This window comes from Ambystoma mexicanum, chromosome 3p (assembly GCF_040938575.1).
Source record: "Ambystoma mexicanum isolate Mex_15411 chromosome 3p, UKY_AmexF1_1, whole genome shotgun sequence".
Taxonomy (NCBI): domain Eukaryota; kingdom Metazoa; phylum Chordata; class Amphibia; order Caudata; family Ambystomatidae; genus Ambystoma; species Ambystoma mexicanum.
Window position 1 is genome coordinate 966,389,402 of NC_090925.1, and position 17,479 is coordinate 966,406,880.

Sequence of the window (17,479 nt, forward strand, 5' to 3'; positions counted from 1 at the left end):
TTTTCACGAGAAAAGATCTTTAGACTGGGTCCTTGAACAGGCTACCCGGATCTATGAGGTGCAGAAACCGGTAGATAGCAAAAATAATGCTCAGAAAAACCCCAAAGCCAACAGCACCCCTGCTGCTGCCAAGGTGGCAGAGGTAAAGGTCACCCCCGTTTTAGAGTTGGAGATGGGGGGGCCTAAAAACCTACCTGCACCTAATAATGCTAGGCCCAGAAGGTCCTCGGGCCAGTCACAGACAGGGAGCCAGGGAGGCAGCCCCACAAATGGGGTCCCTCGCTCTCCTGATTATGTAAGTCCCCGTTACAAGGGAAATCGACCCATCCTGGGTTATGTGTGGACTCCTCCAGCCCAAGGGGGGGGATCCAGCCAAGCACCTAACCCAGGGAACTTCCCTCCTAACTTCCCACAGGAGGGCAGAAATTCTCCAAACCCTGGGCAGAACTTTTTCCCCAGATATCCACCCGACTTCCAACCCCAAAATCATCCATCCTTCTTTCCCCAATTCCCTGAGCCCAGACAACCTAATCCGGGAGAGGGGAGGCCAAGGGTGGAGGGGTACCCAAATCTTCCCAACCCGGGGTATTACCAGAGGAGGGACAGCTACCCTTCCCGGGATCAGCCCAGGGGAGAAAACAGGGCCCCGTATCAGCCTGAGCGGGTTTCCCAGTTAGAGCGCCAGGTTCAAAACATGGCGCGGGATATGGGTCACATACTGAGGGCTCAGCAGAACCCTCAGATCGGCATGTCGGCACAGAACGCACCTAACTCTGGACCTGGTGCCCCAGAACAATGACGGGGGCAGCACCCCGATAACTCACCGGTTCCCAGGGAGGAGGCACAAAGGGAAGGGGGGTGTAAAGCCTTGGAGGAAGCTTCCTTCCTCACTTGTAAACAGCCCCTGGAAACCCAGGAACCGGAAACAAAATCTCTTGCCCCTGAAGGTCTGCCTCCTAAGGAGCAGAGGGGTGGTAGGAGAAACAAAAGACCCAAACAGACACAGTTTGAGGAGGAGGTACAGATCTTCCAATTTGAGGGAGAGGGAAACTCAGAGGATCCTGGGAAAAGGATCTTCTCCTTCAGAGAGGGGGGAACTCCTCCCAAAGAAAAATGGGTCCCTAGGGATGCAAATCCAGACTGGGAAGATGTGGAGACTGAGCTACCGCCGCCCACCATCTCATCCCAGAACCAACAGCAAGAAAATCCCCTGGTTCAAACCCATCCTGGTGACTGCCTCCAAAAAGGGGGGGGGGGGGGCGGCCCAGAACCGGAGCCAGGGGAACCCACAATGGCTCTGATCTCCAGTTGCCAACTTTTTCTTTCAGATTCCCAAGGCTCTCCGCAGAATTCCGCCCAAATCTCTTCGCTAGCGATGTCCAAAACCAGAAAGTTAGCCCACCAGTTGTCCAAAAATGTGCATTATCTGTGCCCCCTTGAGGAGAAGGAGGGAAGATACTATGCCCCGGTACAAGTACAGGGGCAGGGTACAATTTTGGCACTGGTGGACACTGGATCTCAAGCCACCCTTCTGTCCAGAAGGGCCTTTGATGAACTGAATGCAGGAAGGGGAGGGAATTACCAAATTCCTCTCACCTCTCTTCCTGGACAACTGCAGAACTTTGACGGGAAGGAAATTCCCGCCGAGGGGACGGCAGATTTGGACATAAAAATTGGGCGACATAAGTTGAAACACCCGGTCATAGTTGTGACCCCAGAGGGCACCCCTTGTTTACTAGGGAATGACCTCCTGAGAAGGTTGTCACCCCTAATAGATTGTGTAAACAAGGTCCTCTGGACCCAGACTAGCCGACCAATAAAATTAAAACAGAGTGTCAACCATGTTAGTTTAAACGGCACCTGCCACATGGTTGAACAAAATTCTGACCAAGTAGAATTTCACTTCCAGAATAGCCAAATTCCAGACGTGACAGTAATAGCAGTAGGACAACAGACTGGTGATGGGGGGTCCTCTCTATTTCTGAAAATCAACCTCCCTTCCAGTCTAAAGTGGTACTCCACGCTGGAAGGAAACACCCTGAAATTCTATACTAATCCACAATCAGAAACTCCCACTCCTATAGTCCAGAAAGATGTGAAATCAGCTGAAAGCCTGGCTGAGATTCAGCAAATTGGAGAGCAGTTGTTCATCCCTGTCCAATTAAATGATGGGAAGGACTCTGTTCTCGCTCGAGTGCGTGTGAACAACGGTAAGAGCTTCATCAGCGAAGCCATGTTTCGCCAACTCCCAAAAGATCCAGCCATTCCCAACTTCAAACTGATAGACAAATGGGAAATGGACCTGGAAGCACCTAATTCCAAACATCTCCTGCCAAGCAGGTGTATGCTCAAAATCTCCATTGGCAACAAGAGCATAGTCCACAATTGTTGGGTCGTGCGAGACGTCCCTGCCGCCTTTTACTTAGGCAGTGACATTCTCAATCGCTTTGTCATTAGTTTGGACCTAATAAACTTCAAAGCTTGGTCCCGATTAGCGGATAATCCCATGGGCTTTGATGATCCAGAAAAAGCATTTAGGTCAGCTCAATTGCTACCTTATGCAGTTGAAATTCAGATCAAAGAGGAAGTCACCATCCCAGAAAGGACCCGACAATTCTCCCTGGAAGTGAAAGTTAAAAGAGGACAATATTTGCAAAACCCTGATGCTTACATACATCTAAATGCTTCTCTCCAACAGCAAGGGTTAGGGGTAAACCCAACACCATTAGTCAACATAGAACATGACACCATTCTAATAGAGGTGGATAACAGTGACTTAAAGAGTATTACTCTAGCCGCAGGCACCATTATTGGAATGGCGGTTGATGACCGACATTTTTCCATAGACTTAGGTAATGAACTGTTAGGGCCAATCCCCAAGGACTGCTTTGACAGTGACAGTGATGACAATACAACACCAGACAGGATTTTTACCCGGCATGGGGGGAATTTCCTGGTGTACACTTCCTGCCCCTATGGTAAGGAAGATGTGACTTGTGACTTCAGGAGGGATGAGGTGATTTTCCAGGTCCATGAGGGCTGCCTTTCCCACCTGAAGCCTCCAGTCCAAATCAGCACTCTGACCAGGGACTTCTCCACCCAGCTGGAGGAGGCCGCTGAAATAGCCAAACCAGAAGTCTTTCCAGGCTTCAGGCAGATGGTGGAAGAGAGAGTCAACCTAGCTGATGCCTGTGTGACTCTGGAACAAAAGCAAAAGTTGAAACAAGTTTTCTTGGATTTCCAAGATCTCTTTGCGGTAGACTCATATGACTGTGGTCGCACCGACATCCACACAACAACAATCCCCACGGACCCTGGCATGACTCCTGTGTTTGTGAAGCAATATCGCTTGCCTCTCGCATCAATGGAGTCCCTTACTGAAATAATTAAGAACCTTGAGTCCCGGGGAATAATCCGTCCAGTCCACAGCACCTTCAATAATCCGGTGCTGGGAATATTGAAGCCAAACGGCCAGTGGAGACTCTGTGCTGACCTCAGGGAGCTCAACAAACGGGTCCATACTTCCCGATGGCCTCTGCCCTACATTGACCAAGGGCTGGCCCAGATCCAGGGGTCACAGGTATTCACAGCAATAGGCCTGACCAATGGATACTGGACCGTGCCTGTCAGTAGGGAGGACCAATACAAGCTGGCTTTTACCTTTGGGGGCCAGCAGTATACATGGACTCGGACTCCCTTCGGATACCTCAACTCCGGCAATGAATTCAACATTTTTCTACACAAGGCCATGCCCGACTTGGGTGCAAGGGGTAACCTGGCTTATGTAGATGATGTCCTCATCAAAAGTTCATCTGTGGAGGAACACATAGCGGAGATCCGTTATGTTCTGACGCAGTTGAGGGCCGCCGGAGCAAAACTTTCCTTTCAGAAAGCACAGTGGTGTAGAACCCTTGTTAATTTCTTGGGGCATGAGATTACTCCTCAGGGTCTCTGTACCCAGGAAAAGAAAGTGGAAGCACTTCAGAAACTGAAAGACCCCACAACTCTGCGGGAACTAAGGAGCCTCCTTGGACTGACGAATTACAGCAGAAAGTTCATTGAGGGCTACGCAGAGATCACCAGACCTCTGATTCATCTCCTGAAGGGGGGGGTCAAGTGGGAATGGGGTCCAGAACAAGCCGAGGCGGTAAAACAACTCAAAAGAAGCCTCTCACAAGCGCCTTGCCTAGCTTACCCTGTCAGAAACAAGGAGTTCTTCCTGGAGACGGGGTTCTCTAATACGTGCTTGACGGCAGTATTATACCAAAAGCATGACAAGGTCAATAAAGTAATCTCCTATGCGAGCAAAACTTTATCCTCTGTGGAGGAAAAATTCAACGATTGTGAGAAGGCACTCCTGGCAACGGTGTGGGCATTGAAGAATTACCGCCCGTTTATCCAGGGGGAACACATCATAGTGGAGACTCCACACCAGCCTCTGCAATATCTCCAAAGTGACAGAATCCGGGCCGGAAATGTGAGTAATTCCCGAATTACTTCCTGGATTCTGTCAATGCAAGGCTTTCCTGTGGAGGTCAGATATGGCCAAAACAAGAAGAGTCCACTCGCGCAAGGTCTGGCTGACTTGCATGATTGTGCCAGAGAAAACTGTCTCGAGGACGAAAGTCTAAAAATCAAGGACAACATGGAGGCATACCTTAATTCCCCACACAAAGTCTTTGAAGAGGACAAGTGTGAGGGAATGCCCACTGTCTATGTGGATGGATGCTCTTACCATGTTGACAACAACGGGGAAAAAGAACTGGTGGCTGGCGTAGGGAATGCATGGGTGAATGAGTCCCCAGAACCCTCCGCTGGATACAAAATTGGTCCCCGAAGTAGTCAGGTGGCAGAATTGATGGCTGTGCATCAGGCCATCCTCACTGCTGTCCAGCATCAACTCCGCGAACTGGTCATAATCACAGATTCGGATTATGTACGGAACGGGTTCGTGGAGCACCTGGTTAATTGGAAAACCAGAGGCATGTTATGTGCTAACAACAAACCCTTGAAACATGGGAAGTTGATCCAAAACATTGATGATCTGGTCACCTCAAATGAGATGACCATCTATTGGAAAAAGATCAAGGGTCATTCCAAAGTAGAGGGACCAGACAAAACTGGAAATGACTTAGCTGATCAGCTGGCCAAAACCGGGGCCATCCAAGGGGATCTAATTGAGATTGAGTCCCTGTTGGGGGAAATCCAGGTCACTGCTATCACTAGGTCCCAGACAAATGCTCACAACGACCTTTCAATTGCACAATGGAGTAAGGAGACCCCTGATGCTGATTTGATCACCGCTCAGAAGGGGGATCCAGTAATTGGTAAATTTTACCAGCACCTTGAGGACCCTGAGAACTTTCCCCTGACGGATACCGATTACATTGGGAAAGAGGACCTAAGAGTGTTGATGAAATATCCAAAAATGTTCCGAATCCAAGACGGTTTGTTGGTAAGGAAATCCAAAGCTGGCCATGACCAGTGGGTGGTTCCTACCTCATTCCGAAGCCTGATGTTAAGTCACACCCATGATGCGGCCACCGCCGGTCATAGGGGGTTTCACACAACATTGGAAATCTTAAGAGAGGTTGCATACTGGCCACACATGGGGCAGGACCTCGACCAATATTTGAAGGGGTGTCTTGTGTGTGCACAATTTCAGCCATCATCCCTCACGCACCGCGCGCCTCTCCAAAAGAGGGGGATGACACTGCCATGGTCAGATTTACAAATCGACTTTGTAGGCCCCGTGATTCGCTCTGCTAGGGGGAATAAGTACATGTTGACTGTGACATGCTTGTTTACCAAGTGGGTGGAATGTCTCCCAGCCCCAAATTACAAGGCAGAAACCGCAGCTGCCCTGATGATTAAGCACATCTTTTCCCGTTTTGATCTACCTCAAAGGATTGAGTCAGACAGGGGTAGCCACTTCACCAGTGAAGTAATGACAAAGATGTGGGAGATACTGGGGGTCAAAAGGAAGTTGCATATTGCTTACAGGCCAGCTTCTTCTGGGGCAGTAGAGAGATATAACCGAACCATTGTGAGCATATTAAAGAAGTTTGTGGCAGATTCTGGGCCAAGTTGGGATATCCGATTACCTCTGGTCCTAATGGCCATCAGATCTACCCCTTCATCTGCAACCAAAATGTCACCATTTGAGTTGATGACTGGGCGCAAGATGGTGCTTCCTCAGCATTTGCTCTACAGGACCCAAGAGCAGACACTGATAAATGCCTCCACTACTCATGAGTATGTGGAGAATTTAAGGAAACACCTTCAACATGCTTTTGCTTATGCTCAGCGGAATCTAGAAAGATCGGCTGATAGCATGAAGACCCACTATGACCTGAAGACTTCCAGGAAGGAATATCAGGTGGGGGACCGGGTCTATCTATACAACTTCCAAAGAAACCAGGCAAAACAGCGGAAATTCTTGCCTACATGGAAGGGACCCTTTGAGATCATCGACAAGATCTCCCCTGTGGCCTACAAAATCCACATCCCCAAAGGTCCTTTGGCAGCGGGGGAAGACAAGTGGGTCCACATAAACCAGTTGAAATGTTGCCATCCCAGGCACACTCTGCAACAACTGGAGGAATCCTCTGGAATCCTAGCGGGTACTGTCTCAGATTAATTCAGTTCCAACCATAAAACATACCACATCTAGTCTCTAAAATATTGTGATTTGCATGAAACTGTCTCTTAGTTATACTGTTTTTTTTTTCAAAATAAGAATGTAATGTTTCGTTATGATGAAATGCAGATGCTGCCCCACTATCTCAACAGTGGTGGAAAATGTCTATGAATAGGTATTGCCGCTCTTCCTTTGTCGTCCTAGGAGAAAGAAAACCTGGAGACGGGACAAGGAGGACGATCCGGAGACCGGGAGCAGAGACGCAACGGGCCCGGGGTACCGCCCAATCTTCCCATCAGGACCGGCGAGGAGAACCGATCGATCTGACCGGATGGAGAAAAAGATGCTGAACTGTGCCATCTATAGGAAGAAGATGAGGAAACATCCCAGGTCTTGCGAGTCCCATTCGTGAAATAGAATGGCCATCGCAAGAGGGGGGCTTGTGGGATGTATTTACCCATGCATCCAAGCCCTACCTCAAAACTGTGCAGTACTGACATGGAAAACATCATGATGGCCAGAGCTTCCCAGAAAATGCACAGGGAAATGCATGAAGAATAGGCTGCCACTCATTTTTGCCGATGTTATGGGCACAGAAGGACACTGCCTGAAACCACCAGTGGACTACCCACACAGTAGTCTGAATCCATTGGGAATGGCAATGCTGATTGCCAAAAGCAAACCCATAACTGTTGGGAATTCATTTTCTTAAATCCCAAAAAGGGGTGCAGTACCACTACTCACCACTATCCAAAAGCCGGCGTTTTAAAACCACCAGATTTTGTAGAAAACTGAATAAATGAACCCAAAACATGCCAAAGAAAGACATTTTAAGAGGTGGATCCAATGTAAAGTTATATTCTGGAGTGACTTGAAGGTTTATAACAAGACTGGCTGAGCTGTGGATTTCAGCAGTTTAAGTAAATTTGGACTGAAAGACACTAAAACAATCTAAATGTTTAAAAGAAATGAGTGACCTACTTTGAGTGTCACATAGGTTTCAATTGTTTAAATGTCATAGTTTTAAACTCAGAATCAGCATCCTAGCTGCATATGTAAAAAAATGTCTTGACTTAAACTGGGGAACAGAAATGACATGTAGCTAAAAACTGGCTTAAAGAGATTCCAATTTTGCCTGGCAACTACCCCCCATCAGGAGTGAAACTTGAGTCACATCTGTGTTCCCAGGCCTATCTGCCTTTTGCTGGCCACACTAAGGATATGCCATCTCTCTGATAATTGAATTAAGGGGAGCCCCCACAGAATACAGGAGCTCTGAACAAAGCCCTGTCCTGACCCAGGCAGATGGTTTATTGCAGATGTCGTAAATGTAGCTTCCTCCTGGAAGGACAAAGGAGGGGCACTGCCTGTGAGAGCAAGCTGGCTTGGCAGAACTGGAAAAACCAGAAATTCAACCTTGTGCTGGAAGAAAACCACACCCCTTTGGGGCCAGAACATAACTCTAAAAAGATGAATAACTCATAGAGCGGACATGTGAAAATTTTATAAATGATACCATAATTCTTGTGATTTTTCTGCCCACATTTTAAGAGGTTTTTAGAACCGGTGGCATGTTCAGGGGGGTTTTAGCGGAAAAGAGGATATTACTCAAAATGTGTGCATGTGAAAAATCTGACACTTCATCAACTAATGTCCATACTCCTTGCGCACATGTGTGTAAATTTGGGGTAATGTCCGGTATTGCAAACCAGTTAAAAAGTGCAAAATATTGCCATTTCTGAATGCAAGCTCTCAGGAAGAGCAGATTTGGACAGGGTATACCTCCTGTAATGCATGATGGGTGCATATGATTGTAAAACAATATGTACCTTTGCAAATATGTATTTGGTACAAATCTAGATTTGTGTGTAAGTTGACAGGAGGAGTGGACTTTCTGCAGGCTGTAAAATGACATCACTCTGACACAACCTAGCTCCCCCAATCAGGGGAGAAATGAAAGCTTGGCCAATGATAAGTGGAGAGGGGCTGGCTAGTGATGCTGCTCACACACACCCATTTTCAAAACACATAGAAGCAGAGAGACAGGACAGATAGGGACCCTTCAAATCCATTTGCAGCTGGAAGCTCTGCTGGAAAATCCATACTTTACCTCCATCAACCTTCAGAGACCCAGACCAGACCAGCAGAGTAGAGCTGACCTGTTAGCAGAACCAGAGAGAGCTGACCCAGATCACTGTGAAGTGCAGAGACCAGAGTCCAGTCTAAAACCTGACCAGATCCGTGGCGTGGCCCATTTCACTCAAGAATATAGTGTGAGTACCTAGAAAACTGTGCAGAACCAATCTCTTAGTTAAAATAATATAATTCAATCTATTTTAATCTAAGTAGAACTGTCTCCTAACTGTCACCTGTCATTTGTAAAGCTGTCACCTGTCATTTTCTATTTGCAAGCTGCACTTGTCTTTTTGAACTTTAAAATTTCAAATCTGAAAAGCGACCTTTATTTAATCGCTCATATCTCCGTGACCGTTTGTGCTAGAGACTTGCAGTAACTTTCCTCTGAAAGCTGAGAATCGTGGCTTTTAAACGAACATAGAACCGCATTCCGATTCCCTATAGTTTTGCCGCAATCGCGGAAAACGCATTTGCGAATTTTGCCGCGATTTGCAAATTTCTCCACGTGTGAAAACAGAAGCTTCTTGCTTTCATTTGCCAAAAATTCGTTTAACCTACCAATTACTCCTAGATCCTTGCTAAAGTGAGCCTGGACTAATATTAACTTGATTTCACTCCCCCTGAACCTCCTAGAGGGAATTAAAAGCATTTTAGCATATTTTTTTCTACATTGCCAGCACATTTAAAAGCATTTTGCCTGTGTTTTCAACTTCTGTAGTCTAAGTTGCTGGGTGAACTGAATTACATTTGAATTGCATTTCTGAGAATTGTGTGCCTTCCTTCCATTTCCTTGCATTGCATAAAAGGGGGGGTGAATTGTCCAAGAAAGTGATTACATTGTCTTTTGCTGAAATCCTATCAAGTTATTTTCTGTACTGCATTTCATTCCACATTGCATCCATTGGAAACCATAAAAGTATTGTTGCTATCTTATCCATTTCATGTCAACTCCTTAGTGATTATAAAGAAGTGTGCTAGTGCCAGATTCTCTGTTGTTAATCTTTATCATATCAGATTAAGTGTGCTATTCAATTATTAATTTATTATAAAGCGTGATATATATATATACCTATTGTTTAAACTATCAATTAAACCTTTTAACTTGCAAAACAGAACTACTTCTTGGCTCAGTGGGGTCAGGAGGATTCCAAGAGAGGGGTGTTATATAGGGGTAGTCATCCAGAACGCATGAACTGGACATAAAGATATATCAATAAGGGTTTTCATTCAGTATTATAGACTAGGCGTTGACTTAGCTGTAGTGTTGAATTGAATCCTCTTACAGTAGTAAGGCGGTAAGGATTTAGCGGTACCGGTAAAATACCGGTACTGGTAAACCCTTACCGCCTACCGTGTAATGAGGCCCATAGTGAACTGCCTGCATTTTCCCAGCCACTGAGGCCCTTCCCTGGGTGCTGCCATCTTGATTGTGGGGAGGCAACAGAGAGCCTCTATCTGTTGCCTCCCCACGACCCCAACTACCCCCCAACCATACCCCCAATACTTCCCACGGCCTTCTCACACCCTCTCTCCCTCCTCAGCTTTGTGCTACGATTTTCACACCCTGTCCCGTCTTCGGCAACTACCATAGAAATAGAAAATGTACAAATTCCCTTTTCTGTTTGCTATGGTGGGGCCGCCTTGTTTATTTAATTTTTTCATGAGAGTTTGGGCTCGGGCAATAAATGCAGAGCTTTCTCCCATGAAGAAAAAGAAACCAGCAATTTGCACCATGGACGATGCCCTGGGGTGCGAATAGCAATCACCCTCTTTTCGTGGGTGCGTACATGGCTGCCAATGGCCCTAAACTCTGACTGAGGTCCTCGCTTCACTTCAGCCTGCCGATGCTCGTGCTGGCGGGCATTTATCAGCCATGTACGACCCGACGCAAGGGTGATTCCTACAGTCGTGTCCCAGTGTCTTTACTACAAAATTAATTATCATGTTTTCGTTTTTTCAGAAATGGTGCAGGGGCATTCTAATCGTTTTACACCCCATTCGGAATATACCAACCTGGCATCCCTATTCAGCTATGTGTCTATCATTTATCCTAACAATGTTGCCTTTTATCCTCACTATCTTGGTTTCATGACCTTCATCTAACCTAAATCTGTTCTGACTTTGAAAAAATACATATTTTACTTCAACCTCATATAATGAAGCATTGCCTGGTATGATTTAAATAATGACTTGTAAAGGCTGGAACAGTGATCAAGATATACCTTGTTTCTTTGATTTTTTTATTTGAGCTTGTTTCCGACAGTAAGGTTTACGGCCTACTACCGTTTACCCAATTTCTGCCCAGTGTTGAAATGAGGCACATGTGTTGGTTTGTAGCGGTTTCTGGGCTTATATTCACTATAACACCACAAAACTCTATATGTAGTATGTGGCTTTGCAGGCCTTGGTATTCAGGTAGATAGTCTCCTTCACTCCAGTGGGATAGGCTACCTGCCTCTTGCTATAATACTAAGGGCATCATTACGACCCAGGCGGTAAGGGGTTAATGGCACCGTAAAAGGTGGCGGCGCCGTTAACCCTTTACAGCCTAATTACGAGGTCCCTTTGCGGGTCCCTACCTTAACGGCTGGTTTTACCAGCCGCTAAGGATTGGACCTGCAAAGGGACCTTGGAGGTAATTACGGTACCGCAATTTGCGGTACCGTAACTACCGCCTTCCCCATTTCCATTGAACCCTATGTAGGCAAAAATGGGAATGGGGAAGGGCCAATGGTGAATGGGGAATTACTACCCCGCCAACCTTGGAATGGGGCGGTAATTCCGCCATTCACCATGGCGGAATCGGTAAAATACCGGTGCAACCATGGCGCTAATAGCGCCATGGTTACCGCACAGGTCGTAATGAGGCCCTAAGTGTTATGACTATTTACGAGATTTCCCGCCAGTCTTAATGTGACTTTACGTGCTCAATGCTAGGAATTGTAGGGGTTAAGGTTCTCCCGTATACCATGGGACTCAGGGTGCATTTTCGTGTCTTTTCAGGCTATTGTCAGAACCTGTCACACCAAGGAGTTGGTTTTCTACCTAGTTACTAAACCACACAACCACACAGCACTCACCACAAGATTCGTCCCTCAACACGTGGTAAAGTAGGTTTCACTCAAACCCACCCCAGAATTCAGGGATATTACTATTACAACCAAGTTCATTTCAGCAGGTTCTAAAAATGTTTTTTCTGGGGAAGAGTGATGTGTCCTTTGGTGATGGGTGCTTAGTGGTATGTCACCCATCAAAGGAAAGATAAGCCCAAAGCAAGATTGCCACCATGGTGATGTGAGAGGGACTCAGGGATGAGCCACTTCTCGATTACCAAGGTGGCTATGTTGTGGGAGCGGAAAGATGAGTGGGAATTCAGCAGTAGGTACAGGGAGGGGTGGAGCAGGGGATGTATGCAGGCAAGTAATTACAAATGGCAGCAGCAAGCCTTTAGCATGGGATACTGCCTTGCACTCCAGGAGGCAGGTTGGCTGGCACCCCATTGCCGGGTGTTAAAAACATTTAATCTGAGATTTAAAAAAATACTCCTTACCTTCACTTGCTTATACTGCTTATAACTATAGTTCTTAGAGCAGGAGCTGATTTAAAGCTGCAAATAAGCCATAACTTTTCAGCAGAATGCTTAGAAATAGCAACGACTGCCTCCTTAAAGCCCATAGTTTGATGTCAGTGAGCAATAGAGCTAGCTCAAAGACATTTCAGATGGGTGTGTTAATGACAGGGAGAGGAGGGCAGTGGCAGAGAATTGCCATGTGGATGTGCAAGCCCTTTGGTGGTTAATGGGTGGGTACACAGCTAAACCAAGCCCACATCCTTTGTCCATATTCACATCTAACCTCCTTCCTATCTGTATTTATTTTTTTTGTCATTCAAATTTTATTGGCCACAAAATTTTAACATACAAAGCTTTCATAATACCAATGCTCCGTAACCATGATCCACCTTTTCCTATTACGAGAATGACATTTAAAATCTACATCAAACTAACACCAATAGACCAAGGCTTCCATACAGTAACTTATAAGGTTATACTTTGTCGCACTGAGATAACAATCATAGCAGGCTTCCAAATTCTGGGGATTATGATGGACCCACCCCCACCCTATGGTAATCTCGTGATTGAACAAACTGAATAAAGGGGGATGAAGTTTCGATGTCCCGTGGCATCTCACACTTCAGAGAAGCTCCAATTTTGCTCATTGTGGCCTCAAGCCAAATTTTCGCCCACCACTCTCTTATGTCCGGGGCAGTGTTATATTTCCAATTGTGAGCCACTATGACTCTAGCCACTACCAGAAAATTGGGTAATCAGTTTAGAACTTCACCCAGTTAATTTATATAATCTCTCCCTAGCCTCGTTATCTAATATACTCACCAGCGTGTCCAGCGAGAGGCCAATCCCTAATATAGACTTACTAAGGGTCAGGACCGCTTTCCAATAAGATTGGATAAGATTCCATGACCACCATGTGTGGAATAACAAGTCCCTCATCAGGCCACATGTCATCCGGTGTGAGATAACAACGCCACATTATTTTAAACCCATTTTCTTTCAGCTCAATATAATTTCGCAGATGGAGGGCAAATATTAAACCGTGACATTTCGTCAATCGGGGATCCAATCTCTTCTTCCCACCTAGTCATGTATACATGTGGAGGACCAAACAGCTAGCATTACATATTTTATAGAGACTGGAAACTTTTCTGGCTGGTGTGCCTGCCACAAATAGATCTTCCATCTTCATTGTGTCCCTGCCACCCCGCCTAGTTATAGTAGCTCTGGCCACACAATGCCCAAAATGTATATATGTAGCTTCATCTGTCACTAAAAAGGCTTGTTGGCAGTCAACAAAGGATAATGGGGCTCCTTACTCGAATAGTTGTCCTACTCGGAACAACCTTTCTTCCAACCACCTATGAGACCGGCGAGGTCAAAAGCATTGTGGAAATTCTGGGATATTCCAAACTGGACTAAGTGGTGATGGGAATATTGTGAGAGCATATTTCTTCATCGCACTATCCCAGAGTGACTTTGTCGTTTGAAGGGCCGTAGTGGAAACTTTCCTGGCCTCTGGAGAGCGCCAGCACCATTCATGTAAGGCGACCCCTCTGTCTGCGCTCTCAATGTCCGCCCAGTGCTTATCCTGATTTGCTCTATAGAAGGGGAGCTCATTCCGTTTCCCATCATTCATTTGCTCCAGTACTGATACAATAAACGTGAAAATACACGTTGAACCAGGCAGCAGGTCACGTGGGGTTCAACATGCACAGGAAGGTTGAAATGTAATAATCCGCAAACGGACGCAGCGGCGTGGCTAAGGGTAGGTTTCTTCCATGTTTACACATGTTTACATCATACCACAAGAAGAAAGACATTAAAATAAATCAAATTATGTTGGGCAGTGCACAACGGTCGCGCGTGTGTACTTTGCAAGGGGATCACTAGAAAAAATAGGACGAGCATGGGCGTGTCCGGTTCTTTTGAACACCAGCTATAACCAGATGAGACACCTGCAGTGAGAGTGATTGGAATGTAGAAATGTATGCGCCTTGAAAGAAAAGGACATTCAATATGGATACAGGCACTGATGCCACAGGATCAATAGAAGTAAAGGCCATCAAGTGTATTAACGAATAACTTCGTTCCTGTTAATGTAGGAAGGTTCGCACGCAAAGCAGGAAGGGACACAATCATGTACGCATACTTGGAACGGACAAGCATGTAAAGCAAGGTTCGTGGGTAAGCCAATGGAAACAATGACTGCAAAAACCTGCATGCGGGAAGGTAAACCTGCTCTGACATGTAGAATGTTCGATTCTGTTTGACAATGTCAGAATGCATACATGCAACACTGAGTTAACCATTCATACAGAATTCCTAAGATCTCCAACAGGCAGACTACCCGGGCAGCTGCTGTGCTACTGGGCACGCCGTACGGATAGCAGATCAAAAATTGCAAAGGACAAAAGACATCTTGGGCCAGGACAAAACCATCTATGACCATATCACCCGCACCCTGGTGGAGCCACACTGGCTCACAGTCCAAGCCTGCACCAACCACAATGCATGCTGCATCATTTACAAACAAGTAGTCATCAAAGCATAGGTGCAAAGAAACCAACATTCTCAGATGTCCCATGCAACACTTCAGCCTCAAGATAGATAGAACTGAAACGAAACAATGCAAGAAAGTGAAGATAGGAGACAGTCCTTTCCAGCTAGGACAGATTATCGCTCATGGAACTAGCCCCATCACCCATAAAGATATTGAAAATTCACCCCTTCTACAAACAAAAAAAGGCACCTGATCGACCATTTCTGTCTCCTTTCCAGAGTCTCTCCATCTACTTACCCTCCTTGTAGCTGATCGTGAATCAACTAAGTGTATATGGTTTCCTTGTCGAGGCATCCACACCAAGGAACATTGCCCTTCATTATGAACTTGGCACTTTTAGCAATTCTAAGAATGCCACACTCAATTCCTGTTGCAGCGGCTGTAATTTCACTAAATCCGCAGAATCAAAGGTGTCAATTATTCCCCATTATGCAGTCTAATTGGACTCCATTGGGGATTGGCAAAATCATCGATTGCAGTGCCCGCATGCATCTTTGAATCCTCTTTTTCTGGAGGATGTAGCTCCTAGATCAAGCAGGCAGTTTTCTGAGATATGGGTTTATGGAAACAGCAGTGAAAGGAAATACCACCTTCTTCACTGTTACCGCCACACATATAAAAGCCGTAAGACTGTACAAAGCCAAAAGCAATGTTGACTGCTTGAACTTTTTTAGTTTGCTATATTTTTATTAAGAAATAGATAGAGCCAAGAACTAACAAGTTACAGGTGTACATGAGTGACCGCTGAAACTTTTTAAACCAAGCAATAACCTTGATAATTTTATTTGGTTTATAGCACTGATAATGCTCCCAGTGGATCTGTGTCCCTCTGTTTCACCCTCATTTTCCCCTCAAAAGGAGTGGTAGAAAAAGACATTGGACATTTTTTCCCTGAGTCTGATGCTTGTGCTGTCTCCGCGTACCGGCTGATGCACCGTTGCGCAGGCAGAAACCACCGGCAAACCCAAGCAGCCGGATTATCATGTTGATTCTGCGGAAAGCAGAACCATCATGCTTGTACAGTTTCTCCAATGAGTTTTTGCAACACACAGACCAAGTGAAGCTTCCTTCACCCGGAAAACCGTTTATCAGGCCATATTTGACTTCACAAATGCCTTTTCAGAGGGATGCTGGTGGAAGGTGGGGTCACAGGAATTCCATGACCACCAGAGAAATAACATGAAAGGCACTTCCCGTTCTCTTTTCACTGCCGATTTGTTATAGAATGGCGAGAAACCAAGGATCGAGATCTGCCAAGGCCTTCTGCAAGACTTCAGAGAATTGTTCATCCACATCCCTAAAGTGTGGATTGGCATTAGAATTCCTGTGGGGAGCACAGCCGATCCCGGAAATGGACTCAGTCGTGATATTATTCTCTGTGGATTCTCTGAGGGGCTGGTGATGTGGGTCCTTGTTGGCAACCCAATCAGGAAAAATGTTTAAGCTGTCTTACTGCTTGTGGTACTATATGAGACCCCTCCTTGTATACCAGGGGTCTGCAACATTTGGCTCGCCATATGTTTTGGATAACAACTCCCATCAGCACCAGCCACCATAGACAATGGTGAGGGATTATGGGGGTTGCAGGTGAAAACGTTTGGAGAGGCGCAGGTTGATGACCTCTGCAGTATGACAGACTAGCTTGAGAGAGCGGCACGTAGATCTTATACTGTTTAGCTCTCAATCAATTCTTGATACTGTGACAGAGTAGACTCACATTCACTGATGATTCTGAATATAGAGTTAACCTAGAAAAGATGTCTGACTCCTTCTACGCAAACAGAACGCACCATGTTTAAAACAACTATAGATCGAACAGGGTCTGTGCTCATATATTTTTTGGGACGAGTGTGCTCCAGTGTGTGGGTGAATCCTGTTGTAATGCAGTTCTCATTGTCAAGAAGAGCTAAGCATGGTGAGGGCTTTCCTTGCATCTTCATGCGGTGCATGATCAAATTAGCAAGCAGAGCGTAAACGCCTCCCAGAGCATGCTGGCTGTTTGAATTTTTTTATCAACTGCCTCTCCCCAGAACATTAGCTCCCGTCAAAAAGCCAGTGACCCCAACATTCTTCACAGGTGGAACCTCCAGGCACAACACATCTTATATTTGACACACAGACAACTTCAACTGCAACTCCTAAGCATTCGTCGATCATTTTCTCTCAGCCGTGGTTTCCACTGGGCAGTGATGTTCTGGGTCTAAGACTGAACGCAGTCATTCAGGCTAATGGCAGCTATAAGCCAAGCTGCCAGCTTCAATTCTCTCGTCCATTTGTAAATTCCCTTGCAGCTTAAATTAAATTTTCATCGCTGGGAGCCCAATAGGTCAATTCCCGAATGAGGTCTTTGGCTGCTTCTGCAAGGGTAATTAGTGAGTATGTCTTCCTGCGAGTTACTGAACCGGTAGCACTTTTCATGTAATGTAGTTGGAGATAATGTATCGCCATAAAGTGTAATCGCAGGCCCGCTGTAAACAGGCGGATATCATAAACGCAGAGAATTTACAGGCATACTTTGGCGCCATTCGGCCCAGTCTTACTCAGCTGTTGTATGGACATCCATGTATAC